The sequence below is a fragment of the Schistocerca piceifrons genome, chromosome X (genome assembly GCF_021461385.2).
Source record: "Schistocerca piceifrons isolate TAMUIC-IGC-003096 chromosome X, iqSchPice1.1, whole genome shotgun sequence".
Lineage (NCBI taxonomy): Eukaryota > Metazoa > Arthropoda > Insecta > Orthoptera > Acrididae > Schistocerca > Schistocerca piceifrons.
Genome location: NC_060149.1, coordinates 180,218,519 through 180,239,668, shown reverse-complemented (window position 1 = coordinate 180,239,668; position 21,150 = coordinate 180,218,519). Strand labels below are relative to the sequence as shown.

General features: G+C 38.3%; 1 protein-coding gene across 5 annotated transcripts in view; it reads right to left on the bottom strand.

Moving 5' to 3' along the window:
* The window catches only part of LOC124722112, a 398,005-nt gene extending 377,072 nt beyond the window's left edge, over positions 1–20,933 (bottom strand). For all 5 annotated transcript variants that reach the window (XM_047247319.1, XM_047247317.1, XM_047247315.1 and 2 more), the window contains exon 1: positions 20,080–20,933. The gene's annotated coding sequence lies outside the window, so the exon portion shown is untranslated. The remainder of the gene's footprint in view (positions 1–20,079) is intronic.
* Positions 20,934–21,150: the final 217 nt, after the last annotated feature.

Here is a 21,150-nt window from a genome sequence, read left to right as displayed (position 1 = left end):
TCATGAAGTGAGAATTGTGTGCCATTATTTAGTTCCCTATAGGCCAAATTCTTCAATAAAACAGTTCAAACATAACAAATGTGCAGCAAAGGTACAACAATTTTGCAATAGGAATGTCAATATTCATTATGCAAATGGTAGGGGATGGAAATCAATTGCATTACTCTACCTACTGCACCATGTACACTCCTGGAAATGGAAAAAAGAACACATTGACACCGGTGTGTCAGACCCACCATACTTGCTCCGGACACTGCGAGAGGGCTGTACAAGCAATGATCACACGCACGGCACAGCGGACACACCAGGAACCGCGGTGTTGGCCGTCGAATGGCGCTAGCTGCGCAGCATTTGTGCACCGCCGCCGTCAGTGTCAGCCAGTTTGCCGTGGCATACGGAGCTCCATCGCAGTCTTTAACACTGGTAGCATGCCGCGACAGCGTGGACGTGAACCGTATGTGCAGTTGACGGACTTTGAGCGAGGGCGTATAGTGGGCATGCGGGAGGCCGGGTGGACGTACCGCCGAATTGCTCAACACGTGGGGCGTGAGGTCTCCACAGTACATCGATGTTGTCGCCAGTGGTCGGCAGAAGGTGCACGTGCCCGTCGACCTGGGACCGGACCGCAGCGACGCACGGATGCACGCCAAGACCGTAGGATCCTACGCAGTGCCGTAGGGGACCGCACCGCCACTTCCCAGCAAATTAGGGACACTGTTGCTCCTGGGGTATCGGCGAGGACCATTCGCAACCGTCTCCATGAAGCTGGGCTACGGTCCCGCACACCGTTAGGCCGTCTTCCGCTCACGCCCCAACATCGTGCAGCCCGCCTACAGTGGTGTCGCGACAGGCGTGAATGGAGGGACGAATGGAGACGTGTCGTCTTCAGCGATGAGAGTCGCTTCTGCCTTGGTGCCAATGATGGTCGTATGCGTGTTTGGCGCCGTGCAGGTGAGCGCCACAATCAGGACTGCATACGACCGAGGCACACAGGGCCAACACCCGGCATCATGGTGTGGGGAGCGATCTCCTACACTGGCCGTACACCACTGGTGATCGTCGAGGGGACACTGAATAGTGCACGGTACATCCAAACCGTCATCGAACCCATCGTTCTACCATTCCTAGACCGGCAAGGGAACTTGCTGTTCCAACAGGACAATGCACGTCCGCATGTATCCCGTGCCACCCAACGTGCTCTAGAAGGTGTAAGTCAACTACCCTGGCCAGCAAGATCTCCGGATCTGTCCCCCATTGAGCATGTTTTGGACTGGTTGAAGCGTCGTCTCACGCGGTCTGCACGTCCAGCACGAACGCTGGTCCAACTGAGGCGCCAGGTGGAAATGGCATGGCAAGCCGTTCCACAGGACTACATCCAGCATCTCTACGATCGTCTCCATGGGAGAATAGCAGCCTGCATTGCTGCGAAAGGTGGATATACACTGTACTAGTGCCAACATTGTGCATGCTCTGTTGCCTGTGTCTATGTGCCTGTGGTTCTGTCAGTGTGATCATGTGATGTATCTGACCCCAGGAATGTGTCAATAATGTTTCCCCTTCCTGGGACAATGAATTCACGGTGTTCTTATTTCAATTTCCAGGAGTGTAGATCAGGCGTCGTAAAAAAATTAATTTGCAGTTATGGAGCTGTCTGTCAAAATTCCTGGAATTTCAGTGTGAAGGCATCAGTTCACTAGCAATTAACTTCAGCTGCTAACTTCTGCAAGCACTTTACATTACACCAAAAATTTGGAACTTGGTGCAAGTACCTGCAGAATTGTTTGTAAATGCGTTGCATTGTGGGATAGACAAGTGGAAGTTTAGAGCATCATGCTACAAAACCAGAGCAGCTGCCACCATAGTTTTTATTATGATGGAAAAATCATCATCAAAAACAAAAAATAAGGAAAAGAAACATTTGGGTCACAAAATGGATACACAGGTGTACACATTTGATTTATTAACAAACACTACCAAATGAACTCAAAATCAGAGTACTTCACTCAGATTAAAAACTTTCTGAGAATGTTCTATGCATGTGTCAAATCATGTCTATCTTACAACAAAATATTCGAAAAAAGGATATAAAAACGCTGCAAGAGAATGCCTCTTAATTACTCTGATTTTTGCAAACAGTATTTATTACGTCAATAAAATCTTGTCAGTTTGCAAACCCTGTCACTTCGAATCAAACACTCAAGCTTTTTGATACATGTGTGTCGTCACCATCAGAAGTAAAAAATCACTGACTACCAGGGTTGGTATTATGTTCTACTTATATAGATGTAGTGGCAACATCTGGAATATGGAAGCATCTGGAACCTTTCAGAGTGGGCTGAAGTGACATGCACATAGAGCATGTGTCACATGTGCTAGGAGCAGGCAGCTCCTAGAGCTCTGTCCCACCACAGGACTGAGTAACTTCACATGGCACAAGGGGTCACCACTGTGTTTGAAACTGCTGTTCCCTCTGCCTACAAGTGCCAAGCCTACATCCTTGCTTTTGCTTGATGACCAAAACCTACCCCCATGCCATACTAAGTGTGTACCCCTAGTCTCTGTTAAAACTGTTGCTTTTTATTCTAATTTCAGCTGCTTCTTTGATAACAGAATCCTCGTATGATGATGATTGCCCGTTTTCTAGGCAATGTTCAGCCATGGCTCATTCAAGTTCCTTTTCTTTTATACATCATGAATGCTCTGCACAACACTCAGCAACAGTGCTAATAATTTAACCTATGTAAATGCTATAGCCATCAAATACAATTTGAAAAGAAGATAGTTTTGGCCGAAGCATTATCATACAGCGATTTGTTATCAGAGAGGCAGCCAAAATTAGAATAAACAGCAACAGTTTTAACAGAGACCACGGGCACACACTTAATAGGGCATGGTGGAGGGTGTTGGAAATTGAGCAAAAGCAAAGGTGTAGAACTGACACAGGGATGTTGGAGCAGCAGTTTCAAATGTGGTACTGGACCCTCACGTCATGTGACATCACTCAGTTCCAGGGCAGGATGGAACTGCTAGGAACTGCCCGACTTGCCTTTCATGCATGCATCACTCTGGACCCCCTCTGGAAGGTTCCAGATGCTGCCATTACATGTATTAAACCGAGAAGATTTTATTGAAGGATGCCACTGTGAAAGACTTCAAGAACGCAGTATTTATTACTTCTATTGGAAACTTAATGCATTTGAAAAGGGGATACAAAAACTGGTCAACCTGTATCAGCAAAAGAACACCCTTCAATTACTCTGGTTTTTTGCAAATCTTTACTGCTATCATAATGCATTTGTGTTTTCACAAAGATTTAAAAAAAAAAATCAGCTAAAAGTTAAAAACTTCTCTACTATCATTGTATTTCCCATCTGGTACAAAAAAAACATTGGTAAACTCATTTCTCATTTCCTTGGCTGACGAACTACATATGTTTAGGGGTTCCAGTGGTACATTGGTTTCAGCTCAGCTGTCTTTGCGCCATTCTCCTTTTTGACACCGACATTTTCATATTGGCACTGAACACTCAAAACTTCTGCAAGTTTTTCATAAACTTGTAGCAACTGGCAAGTTCAACAAGTACTTGCAGCAAGTTGAAAGAAACTTGTTTCCATTAACTTGTGAAAGCTACAGTTTCATGTTGACAAAACTTGTGGAATTATACTTGCTGTGGGTGCTTCCCGGTCAAGGAACTTGCAAAAGTGGTTTCTGCAAGTGACTTGCAGAAGTTTACTTAATAGTGGACATACACCTTAAGATCTACATGACAATCCAAGAAACTGACACCAATCTGGGTTCAAGGGTTAAAACTTACGTACCAGGTGGTAGCATGCCTTGGAACCAAGTTCCTACAATCTGACCTACAAACTTCATGTTTTAATTGTTTAACATTACTCAAGTGCCACAACACAGGAGTCACATCACTTGCAAATGTTTACAGAGGTGCATATCTGTTAGTATACAATTAACAAGAGAAAATGGTAGGCACTACTTGTGGTCTGTTTGACTGTCATAGACTAAAAGGCAACAACCTGCAGTCAGCCCAGAGCACTACCTGTCTGATTAAGCCTTAACTGAGGAGAAGCTGAAAGTAGTCACAGCAGCAATGCTGGTGATATATGCCAAGGACAAGTAATTTTAATTATACTATGGTGGAAGTAGTTTGTCAGTGCCATGGTCCAAATAGTGAATGATGTGAGTAATTGCTTTGTCTTTATGAGGAGGTAGTGTAATACCATGTTTGGGTTTTTATAGATGGTAATGGAAATGAAAGGTAAATGGAGGATGAAAGAATCTCAAATAGCAAATTACAATTCAGTCAGCTGATAATAATATTAAAAACTTGGTTAGATAAGCTAACATTACAGGACAGAACTACAACTATCATTACTGGTTCAACAGAGGGATGTGGTTACAAATACCAGTATTAGTAATGGAATGAAAAGTCACAATGAAACAACAAAACTGAAGTAGAGAGGGCACATGTGTGGTCTGTAAGTTTTTGAATATTTACATAAAATGCTGTCTCTAAACATAATTGCCTAACCTTAATTAAACCACAAATAACATATGGCATCACAAGACTCGTGGGAATAAAATCATAATCTCCTCTGCGGCGAAAGATGTGCTGTTGACTGGTTTATTCTTGATAATTGTTGTTAATTAGTTATTTGATGATTTCACAAATCCTGTTACTGTAGTAAGTGATTCAGAGTAGAACGTTTATGAATACTAACACTGTTAAAACATGGCAAGTGTTCCACAAATCTTTAGACAAAAGTAAATACACTATAATAATAAACTGAACTGGAAACGACAACTGTGTTGGAGCAAGCACTCCTGTCGCCACTGTAAATGGAATAGTTTGAAGTGATACATGATGAGGATCCTCAGACATTTTACTGAGACTGTGCATGACATTCAAGTACAGAAAGAGTAGGCATGCAGATGATCATTATCATATTGTAGGATGATCGATGCATGAGACATTCCATCTCTAAGGAATTAACATATCATGGGCAGAAAATGGAATTGTTTGAAATGGTTGGGTGAACAGAGAAATATGACAGATTTCATCGAAATCAGATCTTCATACAATGAAATTAAATCTGTATGGGCAACAGTCAAAAGAGCAACAAGGTAGTAAGGAAAATGGCCAAGCAATAAATGATAAGTAGCCACATATTTAATAATCACTTCCTTGAAGTAGCTCAGAAGATTGGCATGGACAGTTCAGTTCAAAGGATGTGGTAATATAGTATATATGTGAGCAGCATTGCCTCAAACACAGGCAAATTACAACAACTCCATGATCTGCTACAGAAATTTAGAATCTAACTTCCTGAATACCAAAAACTGCAAGAGAGTTGATAGATCTCAAGTAGAATACTAAAATCCTGTTGTTCACATATATGCAATGTTTTCAGCAATATATGCAACCTAACTATCACTATATAAATATCCCACACAAACTGAAATAAGTTATTGTCAGATTCCTTTATAAGAAAGATACACCATTTCACCATTAATAATTACTGACAATCTCACTACTTACCTCCTCCTCCCCCCCCCCCCCCCCAAATAAAAAAAAATTTAAAAAAATTTAAAAAAATAACTTACTGGAAAAAATTATTTATACAGAAACCGTAACACACCTCTCTCAAAATAAGATTCTTAGGCAGTCTATTTGGATTTCAAAAGGATCTGTACACAGATCATACTATTTTTCAATTCACAAATAAGGTTACACAAAATTTTAATGACAAAATATTGGCAACCGGTATCTTATGTGACTTGCCAAAAACCTTTGATTGTCTAGTTAACAATATTCTCCTAAAGAAGTTCACGTATTATGGTATCTGAGACCTTGCTGGTAACTGATGTTCTCTATATATAGCTCAAAGGGCACAAAGGTTTGCATTAAAAAACTCAGGGAGCGTATATCATGAAACATCTTCAGACTGGGGGATAATCATTAGATATATACCACAAGGAGAAATATTTGGTTTTCTACTTTTTTGTTTTATATAAATTATCTTCCATCATATATCCAAGAAGTAGAAATAATCCTCTTTTGCTGACAAGACAAGTATTATTATAATGGAGGAAGTTCAACACCTGTATCAGCACGTAATACTTTCCTGATATTAATAACTGGTACTCTGCAAATAGACTCACCGAATTTAGATAAAACACAATAGGCCCTATATGCAATTTAACACACTACAACACCTGACAAAGCCATTAGAACTAATACATGAGTGTAAATCAATGAATGAAACAGAAAATTTGAAATTCTTAAGTGTTTGTATTTATAAGAACCTGCAACTTTTACATTATGGATATCAGATTTTTGAGATGAAAATATAAAGAAGTTTACTTTTCCTATGTTCATTCATGAATATCTTATGGTATCATTCTGGGATAACTCAGCGTACCAGAAAGAATTGTTCCACGGAGGCATGTACTGAGGATAGTTTGTTGTGTTCACTCTAAAACCTCTTGCAGACAGCGCGCATTTTAAACAATTTGGCATATTGACAACTGCTTCAGAATACACATGAAGATTGTTAACGCCAATCAGTCACAATTTGAAAACGCTAACATTTATAAATATAGTACTAGAGGGACAAACAATTTACACTATCCATTGCTCAACCTTGGTCTGGCACAGAAAGACGAGATATTCAGCCATGAAAGTATTTTAGCAATGATTCAGAAAACACACACACACACACACACACACACACACACACACACACACACAGAGAGAGAGAGAGAGAGAGAGAGAGAGAGAGAGAGAGAGAGGGGGGGGGAGGTGTGTGTGTGTGTGTGTGTGTGTGTGTGTGTGTGTGTGTGTGTGTGTGTGTGTGTGTTTTTTTTTTTTTTTTGGGAGGTGGGTGGGTGGTGGGTCCAGCAAGATGCCACCTTTTCCACTGAAAATAATTACAGTAATTGTAAAACATGCTGATTCAAGACATGCTACATGCTGCCACAGGATGGTAGGTCCGCATCTGTTCAGGACTGAGAAAATTGGATAATTTTTCTTATTTCATCAATCTCACTTCCATCAATATACAATTTTTGCTGCAGTGATTACCTGTTTCGGGCTGAAATGCCCATTCGCAAAACACACATCTATAAAATTAGAAAGTAAATGTCTTACAATAATGTTTACACATTTTATGCTTGCCCATATTACAGGTACCTATACGGTTTTAAAAATTACTTGTTATTAACTGTAAGTAGTCATATAGTACCAAAAGGCACTAATAGCTACTGTGCAAAAAGTAAAACTGTGGGCAACATGTACTCACATCGATTTTAGCCTGTGTGAGTACTGTCGTACCTCACTGACACAACCAAACTGACAGGTATTACTTTCAGTAGTAACAGGCCACCTTGATAGGTGTCGCCCTCATACGTATGCGCATGACCACCTTTTTTAGTTTTCTATGGTGCTGCCGCACCCATTGTCATTTATTGATAATATTCTTAAAAAATTAGAAAGGTATCTATTTTATATTGCAGGAAATAGAAACAATTTTGTTTTACAAAATAACACAGCATCCTAATTAAACTCACAAAGCCAGGAGGTAATGACACAGCGTGCCCTCCTGTACACAACACAACATTTTTATTGCAAGATATACCACTAAGAATTACTGGTTTCCATTGGGAGTCTACATCCACATATATACTACGCTAGCCACAAAGCGTTATGTGGCAGAGGGCACAATTCGCGCAAAGTCATATCTCCCCCCCCCCCCCCCGTTCCACTCGCAGATTGTGCGAGAGAAAAACGACTGTCTGAATCCCTCAGTGCGAGCTCTAACTTCCCTTATCTTGGAATGGTGATCATTGCATGATTTGAAAGTTTGTGGTAATAATATATGCTCTACATTCTCAGTGAAGATCAGATTTTGAAATTTAGTGAGCAGCTCCTTCTGTTTAGTATGTCAAACTTCGTACAATATTTGTAACACTCTTGTGATGGCTAAATATACCAGTCACAAATCTTGCCACTCTTCATTGGACCTTCTCAATCTCTCAAATCAGACCCAACTGGTACGGGTCCCATACAGACGAACAATACTCAGATTGGATGAACTAACATATTGTAAGCTATTTCCTTTATTGAAGGACTGCATCGCTCCAGGATTCTACCAATAAGCCGCTATCTAGAGTTTGCCTTACCCGTTACTTGTGTAATAATTTCGAATAGTCACACCCAGATACTTGACAGATGTTACCGCTTCCAAAGACTGGGCATTTATTTTGTACTCTTACATTAATGGGAAGAGAATGCTAGAAATAAAATAAGGTAAAAGACATAAAACTGTTACATCTCTTTCACCTTACATTATTAGTGTAACCTCCAGTGAAAAACGCAGTTACACAACAAAATAAACATTACAAAGCACCATACTGAACATCATCTGACACAATCATCACCTATGGCGCGATAGCCGCATTCAAAGGCAAAACCTTATTTCTACATTAATTATACATGTGTAAAATGGTATGTAAAGGAATTTATATAGAAAGTTCCAGTAATACACCATTATATACAACCACACCACAGAAGAGCCTCTTACAAATAAGATGTGCTATCACCACGTGTGCAGACAACTGGTCATACACATTCGAGTAAGTGTATCTCACAATTGTGCATGCACGCAACCTACACAAGCTAGTAATATAACAAACACCTTTCACTCTGAAAGGGAATAACCATAAATTATGTTGGATGCTCCTTTATTTTCTAAAACAAAATTGTTAACATTTCCTGTAATGTAAAATTGATACCTTCTACTCTTCAAAATGTTATCAATAAATGACAATGGATGCAGGAGCACCATAGAAAACTAATAGGTGGCCATATGCAACCTGCACATATGTGTGGAGGCAGCACGTACCAAAGTGGCCAGTTGGCTACAATATTTGATTACATCCAGTCAGGTGCAACAGTAGACACAGATTAATATCAGTGAGTGTACTTCTTGACACAGTCTGACTTTGTACAAAAGCTATTCATGCCTTTTGGTACCACATTGTATAACTAGTTACAGTTAATAACAAGGTATGTCTATAAGCACATAACTACCCATAATATGGACATGCACGTAAACATTATTGTACAATGTGTATTTTGTAATTTGAGGTGTGTGGTTTGAGTCCGCCCAAAACCAGTAACCACTGCAACAAAAAATGGATCTTGATGTAACTGAGACATATGAAATAAAAAAAAAAAACTATGTTCAATTTCCTAAATATAAAACCGACTTGTTCTATATCATACAGAGATGTCACAACAGTGAGCCACAAAAAATGCAAGTAATGAAGGTCATACAGGCACTGGGCTTTTCATGTGTTACAGTGTCAAGGGTGTACAGCAATAAACCAACACCACCAGAGTCAACTGCCATGGACAACAAGGCACATGCTATTTGTTTTGTGTAGAGACGGCAAATATATGCCGGTGCACACTGCTGCCAGTTGCATGTGACAGTCTAGAAAGGCTCTCTTTTGTGGCAGTTGGAAATACTAAGACACCAAACTGTGGCCAATGTTTCTGCTTCTGACTCTCTCCATAACACTTTATAGTCAGAAAAATATATCTGTCACTTGTTAATGCAACACTCCCTGTGTTTGCTTTGTGCCCACTGCAATTCACACTGTAATGGACAAATAGCCTCCTCATTCCTACACTAACATGAAAAATCAATATTAATGTTCTACATGTAGTACATGCTACAGACAGATGTCAGAATGAATCTAGTGGCTGGTGTATCACGTGGTACAGTGTCCCAGTGTGCACTGCTAACTCTTCCCTTTCTCATGTGCACAAGGCAGAGCTTACACCCAATACAGACTAATAAAAATTTGTTCCTCTTATTAATCAAAGAACTATAGGTGGGACTAGTGTCACTCAATGGACTGATGCCCTTTAAGGTAGGAGAGAGACGTTTCTTCTTCTTCTTCTTCTTCTTCTTCTTCTTGTGGATTGTGGAAACAGTTAAGTCTGAAATGCAAGAGGTTCTGCCTCAACATAATCCTCCGCAAGCCACCGTACGATGCATCACAGTACTCTGTCCCTCTTCTACCCGTTCCTTTTCCTGTTCCATTCACAAATGGAGCAAAGGAAAATTAACTATCAATACACTTCTGTATGAGCCTGAATTTCTCTCCTCTTATCTTCATGTTCCTTATGCAAAACGTACATTGGCGGTTGTAGAATCATTTTGCAGTCAGCTGCAACTGCCTGTTCTCTCTAAAGGAACTTTTACTCATTCAGTTCACCTACAGCAATGGATATCCCAACAAGAAAACTGAAGCAGCAGCAGCAGCACAGTGCTAAGTTGTTTTCAACTATGCATAATTAACTGATGGATTTGCAGTGAAAGTTATTACTAAACTATCACCATGTCTTGACCTTAGTACCCAAAGATTTTATACTAGAAATTTAGAGTGCATAAAAATTCACAAATTATGTCTGTGGAAGGAAGTTCTGGTACACAAATAGCAGATTATAAATGTAATGTATGCCTACAGGAACATTCAACATTATTTGAGAGCTCCATTCCACAAAGACACACGCAATTCAATCACATTAGTGACAGCCAGTCGGCAATGATCACAAAATGCGTCAGTGTCACGAAGAAGAAAGTGGAGTGTATGTCAAAACTGTAACAGCAACACGAGGAACACTTGAAAGTTCTAAGAAATGTCATTTAAGCTATGCAAACAGGATTTTTAATTTTCAGAATAAAAGCAAAGCAATGTAGGAAACAGTCTGCTGTCATATCTCTGCAAAAAGTAACTGTAGGTGTTAGTGAAATTACAGGCACTTATGAATCTCTGATTAATCATTTCTTGTGATTCACTGTTTATCAAACAATCCAGATCTGTCTTTCAGTGACAAGTAGTATATAAATTGAACTAACTTTACCATAAAATCTCAACTGCATATGTTCAGATGCTATGTAAGATACTAAAGGCTTTTTCCGCAACACTGTTTTGTTGCTCATGCAGTACGTGGCCGAGGAGGAAAGTGCTCTCACTGGCACAAGAACTATGTTACTACAGTGAAATTGTGTGGTTTTTATATTGGTGTATGTTGCACAATAACTGAAGTGAATTGTCAATTTTATGTGCACAATAGTTTTGTTTGCATTAATTCTGAAAAGTTTCGCTGTATGAGTTGGATTCTAATCAATATTACTGAACAGTATGGCACTACAAAATCCTTTGTTTCAGATCATCAATGGAAATCCGTCTTAAGCCCATGGAAGCTCATAAGCAACCTACTCCATTTTCAACAGTTAGTAAAAGATCAACTGAATTAAAACATTTCAATACTTTTCCTTAATATTCCCCATAAAAAGTATAGTCTGCTATCAAAGAATACAGTATCAGGCACATAATATGAAATATTGTAAAATTTTTGATATGGGGTGCATGAAATAGCCAATGCCATAGGCATATTAGTAGGAAGTCTTAATAGTTATGTTGTGAAATGTTTACTAGTCTCAATGTACGTAAACTGAATCATCATAGCCAGGTACAAGAGACACTTCAAACACACAATAATAATAATTTTACACACACACACACACACACACACACACACACACACACACACACACACACACACACACACACACACCACAATAAGGAATCTAACAATTACCCCTTGCTCAAATCATCATTTCACCCTCTATGAATTCTTTTACTGAATAGTAGCATCTCCTGCAGAATCTACTATAGTCTTGTTTTTAGAATCTCTGGCTTTATACTAAACATGTTTTGCCCAATAATTTGTTACCATATATAATGTCATCCCCATGTATTGTGGAGTCTGTGCATATCATTGGTGTTGGGGTAACAAAATTATTTTTATTCCTCGTGTTGTCTGTATGGTTAAAATGATTCTTGTCAAATAGTTTTGTTTGCCATTTAGAAAGATTATAATTTCATAAATTTACACAGAGGAAACAGAATTTGCAGGTTCTTAAATAATGGGTGAAAAGATTGTTTGCTGTGCAGTACACATGAATCAAATAATTTTCTTCTGCAGTTCCAGTATTCGAGATCCATTTTTGAACTTCCGCAGAAAATTATACCATACCTAAAGACAAATTTTCTTGTGTGCCCATGTCAGTAGAATTTGCTAGTATTTGAACTGCAAATGCAAAACTGCTCAGTTTGACAGAAAGTCAATATGTGTATTCCAGTCACAGGATTTTGATCATGTCAACTTCTTTCATAAGTTGACATGTTGTATTTTAAGCTCCACACATATCAACTGTTTAGTTTTGAAATGCACCATACATGTTTTCACAAAATTGAGTTTCAACCCATTTAAGTGGAACCAGTTTTCTAGGGTAGCCACTGTGCTCACAATGGAACTCAGAATTTTTTCTGCATAGTCATATTCAGTTAAAACAGAAATATCATCTGCAAACACACATCATGAATTTATATTTAGGGTAACTCATTACATAGAATAGAAAGAGGATTGGCCCAAACATGGAACCTTGTGGCACACCTTGTGCTACTCTACTCCATTTAGAGTAACAGTTCATTGCATTTGAAGTGATAGCTACTTCTATCTACATCTGTATCATACTGTGCAAGCTACCTAATGGTGTGGGGTGGAGGGTACTTTCGGCACCACTATCCGATCCCTCCAACCCTGAATGATTCTCTCTAATTTCTCGAACTTTCTCCTCGTGGTCAATACGCGAGATGGATGTGGGGGACGTAATGTCTGACTAGTCCTGGAAAGTGCTGTCCCGAAAGTTCAGTAGTAAATCTCTCTGTGATGCACAATGTCTCTCTTAATGTCTGCCAGTGGAGTTTGTTTAGCACCTCCGTAACACACTCTCACCAGCTAAACGATCCTATAACGAAACACACTGCTCTTCGTTGAGTCTTCTCTATACGAACAATGCTCACGAATCAGGCATACAAACACCTTATAAGACATTTCTTTCATGGATGTGTTACATTTCCTTAAGATTCTTCTTTGTTTTCTGTTGTGCAAGTACGATGTGAGCCATTTCAGAGAATTGCCCTTCATCCCATATTTATCTAATTTGTAGATAAGAAAGGCATGGTTTGTGGAGTCAAATGCTATCTTAAGATCACATAATATATCTGCAACTTTGTTCTCCTGGTCTAGTTATATGCATATATTTTCAATGAAGTTGCTCACTGCAACTGAAGTGTTTTTTCCTGGTTGGAATCCAAATTGGTTACTTATGCCGTGTTTACAATAAAATATTTAATCTAGCTCCCAGGTACTTTAACACTTTCAGGAGGACTGGAAGAATAGAAATAGGATCATCGTCTCCTATGTCTTCTCTCAACCCTTTCTTGAACAAAGATCTGTCCTCGGTACACTTCAACACATCAGGAAAGCATTCTTATTCAGAAGATTGGTTGATCATTTTAGTTAGTGGAAGTGCTATCATGTCATATACTGTTTAACCACTTTAGTGGTTATCCCATCTCACCCACTGGAGCTTTTGTTTTTTAATGATATTACTTTTCCACGTCCTTTATTGTGAATCTTAAAATCTGTGAGATGCTCAAGCTTTCTGGAGTCCAAATGGGTGTACTTTACTGGATATTCTGCTATGACAACATCTGACTTTGTCACATTTATGAAGAATTTATTAATTTTTGGTAGTTGAGTGAATAATTCGGGGTGCTCAGATTCTTAAAGCTAGACAAAATTTATGAACATATTCAAACACATAATTTGTTAAAATATTATCTATACAAGTTACTGACTGTGCATTTACTCTAGTGGGTAGACTGAAGTTTGCTTTGAAGCCAAAGTTTTTTATTAAGTCACTGAATTTTGACACAACTGCTGCCTACTGATATTAATACTGAAATCACTATCGGATAATCCTTTTTTCCCCCTTTTTTCTTAGAGATTTCAAAGCAGGCATTTCAATTTGACCAAAAAATCTTCAATTGTAGCTGCTTCTGGTATTCTGTAAATAGAAACTATTATGAAATTTAGGTCCCTTAACTCCACACAGCAGCTTTTAAATACACACTCTTCATTTATATAATAAAAGTCATTTTTTATTTGATATTTTATACCAGAAGGAGTAAGTATGCAAGAGCCTCCATGTGATTTCTCATGTCCACAAAAGACATTGGCTAGTACGAAATTTTTGGTTTTATTAAGAATTTTAATCTTGTCAAACATTAGCCAGTTTTCATTGGGGGCAAATAACTTTGATATTTACACTTTAAACAATTTTTAATTCATCAACTTCATGACTTTCGTTTGGAAAGTCAGTACTCAGGCCATTTATATTCACCTGCATTAAGTAGGGAACCTCTTTCTTATTTATGGTTTACAGCATAATCTTTCTTGGGCATCGTTTCGGTCTTGCCATTTTTGTCACCAAACACTGTTTCTAATTCCCATTATTTCTCATAATTTTCCCCTGTTTTTCAGAATTTTACATGTATCAATGAACATTTTACTAAGAATTTTGGATCCTAACCTATTTGAAAGGAAACTGTCTTTAACTGAACATTTATTGCTTAAGAATTTATTTGGATTTATAAATATAGTCCTAGATCATTATACTTTCATTTAAATCATGTTGATTCACTCCATATATTGATCACAGACAGATCAATGTTGTGTGTCACCATATTAACAATCATCCAATTTATCAATGTTGGTGGTTAATACACTGTGCAAACAACTGAATGATGACAAGCAAGTGGGAAACAAAACATTGAAACATGCACCAAGAAGGTAGCAGAAAAATACCACACACACTTGTATCTTAGACCAAGTAGTTCCTTTGTGTACCTACTGAATGGACACAGAATGAATAATAATAATAATAATAATAATAATAATAAAGATGGCATACTGATATCACTCACAGACCAATGAAACATGAGTCAAGAAAGTAGTCTTATCATTCATATATTTCACCCTTGAATGAAATAACAGTCCCCAAACAAAGAAATTATGTAGAACTAGATTTCACTAGTTACAATGCCACCTAGCACTACACTAAAGAAAAAACTGCCTACCACAATAATATTTATCTGTATATTTTAGTATTTCACTATGAATCTTGTCTATGATGCCTTTGTTTCATGCCACATTTATTCAATGTTTCTGAGTGTTTTTCAGCTTGGTGGGAACTGGGAATAATGGAAGGAGTGTGTGGAGGAGGAGCTACCAAAGTAGCTATAATTTACCAAAAGAGTGATGACTAATGTTTGTACTATCATCACATCTATTTTGGTACTTTACAGATTGCAATGTTTTTCACTAGGCTACTACAATATTGGAACATGGCTTGATAAAGAAACTTAAATATTGCATACTGTCTGTATTGCCTATAATCAAAACAGAGGGAAAATGGAAATGTCCACGAGCAAATAAATAGTTCCTTCCACCCATGTGCTACGTGTGTGGCAGTACACATAAGTTATCACATATGCAATATTGTAAATTTAACAAACAAATCATCATCATTACCAACAGTTTAACTTCTAATTTAGTGGAAGACCTGCACTTATGAAACCCAGATCAATTATGTCACCAAATCAACTTACACCATTCATTAAAAATAATGTGATGATTAAATGCAATTCCTTACCAATTTTATGATATAAGAATAAATACCGGTACTCATACGTCACTGGGAAACCAAATTTGAATAAACAGCATGAAAGTTCTGTTAGCACGTAGGCCCTATATACTGCACAAAATACTTTATCCTTAGATCCCGCAGTTCTATAATATCACAGTGAAAGTTCATCCTGTTTCATACTGAAAGAATCGAGTGGTACTAGTCAACATATCAGCCCTATACATGGTAAACAGCATACAGTTGAAAATAACAAAGAGAATATTTCACTTTGCAACTTCATTGCTAAACCACATGTCTCATTCGCAGACAATGCTCTTACTGGCACAGCTATCCAAGTAGGTCTCAATGGTTCTATTCAGCAGTGCTTCCCTCACCTCCTCTAAGTCTCTCTGATGTGTGTACATACTAGCGCCTTGGGGTGAAAGGGTATGTAAAACCTGAGTGATGATTTTTAGTGCTACCACCAAAGGAATGATAACACAGACTTCATTATAGGAAAAACAGGTAGCAGTCTTAGGCTTATTGGTAGGATACTGGGGAAATGCTATGAGTCAAGGTCTATAAGGGCGATCGCTTAGAAAACAATTGTGCAAACCATGTACGCGGTCCATAACAAATACTTACAGAAGATATTTAACATATGCAGAAAAAGCGTGGTACCAATTATCACAGGTTTGTTTCAGCCAAGGGACAGCTGATCGAGACGACGAAAAACATCAAGTGACAAATTCTTGAATATATGATGCCAGCTATCCAGTAAAATATTTCTAACAAACTCACAAAAAACCTGTATTAACTGAGGAACCTAGGAATATACTACAAACTATTACATGTCTCTCTTGTTGTGGTCTTCAGTCCTGAGACTGGTTTGATGCAGCTCTCCATGCTACTATATCCTGTGCACACTGCTCCATCTCCCAGTACCTACTGCAACCTACATCCCTCTGAATCTGCTTAGTGTATTCATCTCTTTGTCTCCCTCTACGATTTTTACCCTCCACATTGCCCTCCAATACTATATTGGTGATCCCTTGATGCCTCAGAACATGTCCTACGAACTGATCCCTTCTTCTCGTCAAGTTGTGCCACAAACTTCTCTCCCCAATCCTCTCCAATACCTCCTCGTTAGTTATGTGATCTACCCATCTAATCTTCAGCATTCTTTTGTAGCACCACATTTCGAAAGCTATTCTCTTCTTGCCCAAACTATTTATCGTCCATGTTTCACATCCATACATGGCTACACTCCATACAATACTTTCAGAAACGACTTCCTGACACTTAAATCTATACTCGATGTTAACAAATTTCTCTTATTCAGAAACGCTTTCCTTGCCATTGCCAGTCTACATTTTATATCCTCTCTACTTCGACCATCAGTTATTTTTCTCTCCAAATAGCAAAACTCTTTTACTACTTTAAGTGTCATTTCCTAATCTAATTCCCTCAGCATCACCCGACGTAATTCGACTACATTCCATTATCCTCATTTTGCTTTTGTTGATGTTCATCTTATATCCTCCTTTCAAGACACTATCCATTCCATTCAACTGCTCTTCCAAGTCCTTTGCCGTCTCTGACAGAATTACAATGTCATCGACGAACCTCAAAATTTTTATTTCTTCTCCATGGATTTTAATACCTACTCTGAATTTTTCTTTTGTTTCCTTCACTGCTTGCTCAATATACAGTCTGAATAACAGCAGGGAGGGGCTACAACCCTGTCTCACTCCCTTCCCAACCACTGCTTCCCTTTCATGCCCCCTCGACTCATAACTGCCATCTGAGTTCTGTACAAATTGTAAATAGCCTTTTGCTCCCTGTATTTTACCCCTGCCACCTTCAGAATTTGAATGAGTATTCCAGTCAACATTGTCAAAAGCATTCTCTAAATCTCTTGTAGGGATCTTGAAAATAAGACTGACCACTGTAAGAACAGTCTCCCATACTCCGTATACGGTATAATGGTAAGTTCCATTTGTTACACAGTTGTTTCCAGAATATATATGTAGAAAGCCATCTCACTACCAATGTATGCAAATGGGGGAACAGGGAGGGGGGGGGGGGGAGGAGGGAGAGGTAGAGGAGGGGGGCAGGGCAGGCTGAAACAACAAGGTGGGCTATAAGGTGTGCGCCTGGATACCTTCGCCAAGAAGAGCATTGCCACCGACACACATCACATGTAGTCCTTATGTTTCATAAAGTTTTAGGAAAAAATGTTTGGGTATAAATATAGCCGAACACTTAAAAATAATGCAACTTCTGAAACAATTACATTCAGGTTATAAATGAAAAAGCACAGAATGTTGAAGTTCTTCAGTATTAATTTATTTCATTAACCAGATTTCAGCTTACATCAGACCTTTTATATTTACACAAGGCTTATCAATTGCTGTTTTAATGGCTAACATTTCCAAGCAACATCACTCAGGTGAGATGAATGTGGCTATCAAAATGTGGCAAACTATTTCTTTTAACCTGTGAAGTTTTCACTTCTGCTGCCTCTCCTTTACGTAAGTTTCCTTATCTTGTCTTTGATTCCACATTACAAGTATCATTGACTGGATTAAGACAGATTTTTGTGCTCCAATATGGTAGCGAAAATGTACATTAGGCAATTAAATCTATGTATGCCAACATTTATGAGTACAGAATTCTGGCATGGATCAATGGCTGAAAACAACACATGACAGTTTTAATTTCCATTCAAGGACTGGAACAAAGAATCTTTTCAACAAGTCCACAATCAATGCCCACCTCTACATTGACAATCACATTTCTTCAAAATATTTACAGTTTTGAATACTAACAACAGCCTTACAGTATCTTTATTTTCTAATTAACTTTTTCCCAGAAATACCTTCTGACTTGCAACAAGCAGTGTTATTTAAAAATAAACAGAGGAATAAAATAATTGTCAACATTACTTTTTAGTGAATATAGCTCAGAATGGAGTGATCTATTCATCAATAAAATTCTTTGCTACAATGAACAGGAAAATAAAATGACAGAGTGCAGACGGCTTGAACTGCAGTTCTTTTTCTATTCACGATCGTCTCCAATAGAATGTCACTGGATGGGTACACAAAGCGAGTCAACTCTCATATTTGCGAACTGCCTGCATGTAGCCATAAATACTGATTGCTGTAAGTGTCCAAGTGTTATACAAATGACATGTTCCACATCATACTGTTCGTTTCTAGAACATGTCATTTCTAAGCAATATAACAAATTTTTCCTTCAAGAAAACTGAGACGTTATATTCGTTATTCATGTACTTGCAAATAAAACTTGAAACAAACTGAATAGAGCTACACACAGCCGACCAGGCACAACATTTTATGCCTATCTGACAAAATGGCATTCACATAAACCAATGCTTTTGAAGCATAATCACATTCCAACAGTACGCACTAACTGCGGGGAACGGTACACAGAGTCAATGTTGACATCCTGAGGAATTTTACAGTTCACAAAACAAACACCTCATGCTTAACATAAAATCAGCAACAAGATCACTGAAGACATCATATGCACTCTAGATGCAGTAATATGTAAAAACTAAATACTTCAAAGGCTTTTGTTTTTAAATACAGCTGACAAAAAGCAACAGGCAATGCAAATCACTTGCATAGGTTCAGCTATTTTTTGTAATGTTTTCAAATGCTAAATTTGGTTCTACTATTACTGAGAAGTGTATCCATCTTTACACTATTTCTATAATTTAGGTATGTGTTATTTAAATTGAGAACAATGGTTCTTAAAAAAACAATTCAGACTTTGCAGTAATTCATGTGTACCGACTTACAACGAATACAATTGGCTTAAACATAATTTCTTTTGCCTGTTATATAAAATTTTACAGTACAAAGACGTTGGCCAGCATATTCGCCCTCACTGTCAAACATATCCAACACTTAGGATCCAGAAACTGCAGATGACATTTCACTTACACATGTAAGTCATACAGTTTTTTAACTCACTCTTGGCAAGCCACTTAAAAAATGCGCTGAATACTCTACTTGAAAGAAGTATCTACGATTGGCCAAGCGAGGATTAGAGCCTACTGCACTTGCCACAATGTATGAAGCACCTCAATTTGTATTGCAAACCTGGAAGAAATACTCCATAACCCCTGTTCTCAATAGGTTAGTAATCCCAGAAGCAAACTTAAGCCGGTGTGGCATAACCCGTGTGGGACCGATTCACTTTTTCCCCTAGTGCGTAACCCTACAACATTTACAGCCTATTAAGGTACTATTAATTACTGTGTTCGTAATTAACACTACCTTTCGTCGCGCTATTAACTTAACGCCAAACAATAGGGCACAAAATCTCTGCAGAAAGATTTTTGATTTCAACAAACATAAGGTCACATGCACGAACGGTGTAAATTATGATCATGGTAAACTTCAAATATTATACTTACTATCACTTGGAAAACGCACGACACCTCCTCACGTCAGCTTCATTTCGGTCTTTGTAATTACATTCTTCTACAGTTTCCCATCTCGCCGGCGGCGATTTAGGAGCCGTTCACTGATGCACAACACCAGGCGCGTTCCAGACAAACATTGTCGTAAATCTTTAACTCTTTGGTTTCTCCTTTTAATATTAAAACGTTCAAATATTTACGATAAATGCAGCACCTTCCGAACTAGCGAACACCGAGTACTTTGTCAGCAGAACGTTTCTTACGTACTCTTTTGTGCGTGTATATATACACACACAAAGTGACAGAAAAAAGGTGCGACTGGCTTATCCGCTATTCGTAACCGTCGTCGAAGTAAAAATTACCGTTTTCAGGGTTCCTTTTCACTATTACTTCACATGTACGATTCCGTACTAAGCAAACAAAAAACTTTGGCAGCTCTCTTTGTATGCTCTACGAGCACATACGGATAAGCCCCGTGTTCGTTCTATAAAATGTGCAAGTTAAGCTTTTTTTTATTTGCTACAATACACTTCCACTGAAAACGCTGCTCCTGTTATCACACGAAGCGCTACAGGTTCATAGGTAAACTTGTCGAATGCTACAAGCGTCCACGATCTTATGCCGGTAGCAGAAGATATTTTGTATGTTTTGTCGTCGACAAGCTCTTGTCACTGCCACTTGTTTAAAGTGGTATCACTCCAAGCAACGTGAAATACATGTTCAATAATGAACAAAAAAAATTATCCGACCCGAAAACCTTCGATAAGGTTACAGTACAGAAATTAGATTTTCACAATCGCCTGGAAAGCTCCAACTAGTAACTATCGCGCCAATACACTTTTACTGCCTTGATCAGAGATAATTTCTCCATGTTCTGAGACAAGCAGATATTTCTCTCATGTGAAGCTCTTTGCACACTCTGCTTTATTAAATCAAGAAATTTTTCGATTATAACTATGCAGAAACATGAAAATGTGCTGTTAAATTCACATATTTATGTTAAAATTTTTTATTTTGATTTTTTTGGGATTCAGGGTTTCGACTGGCGATTTTCTTTTGAGATGA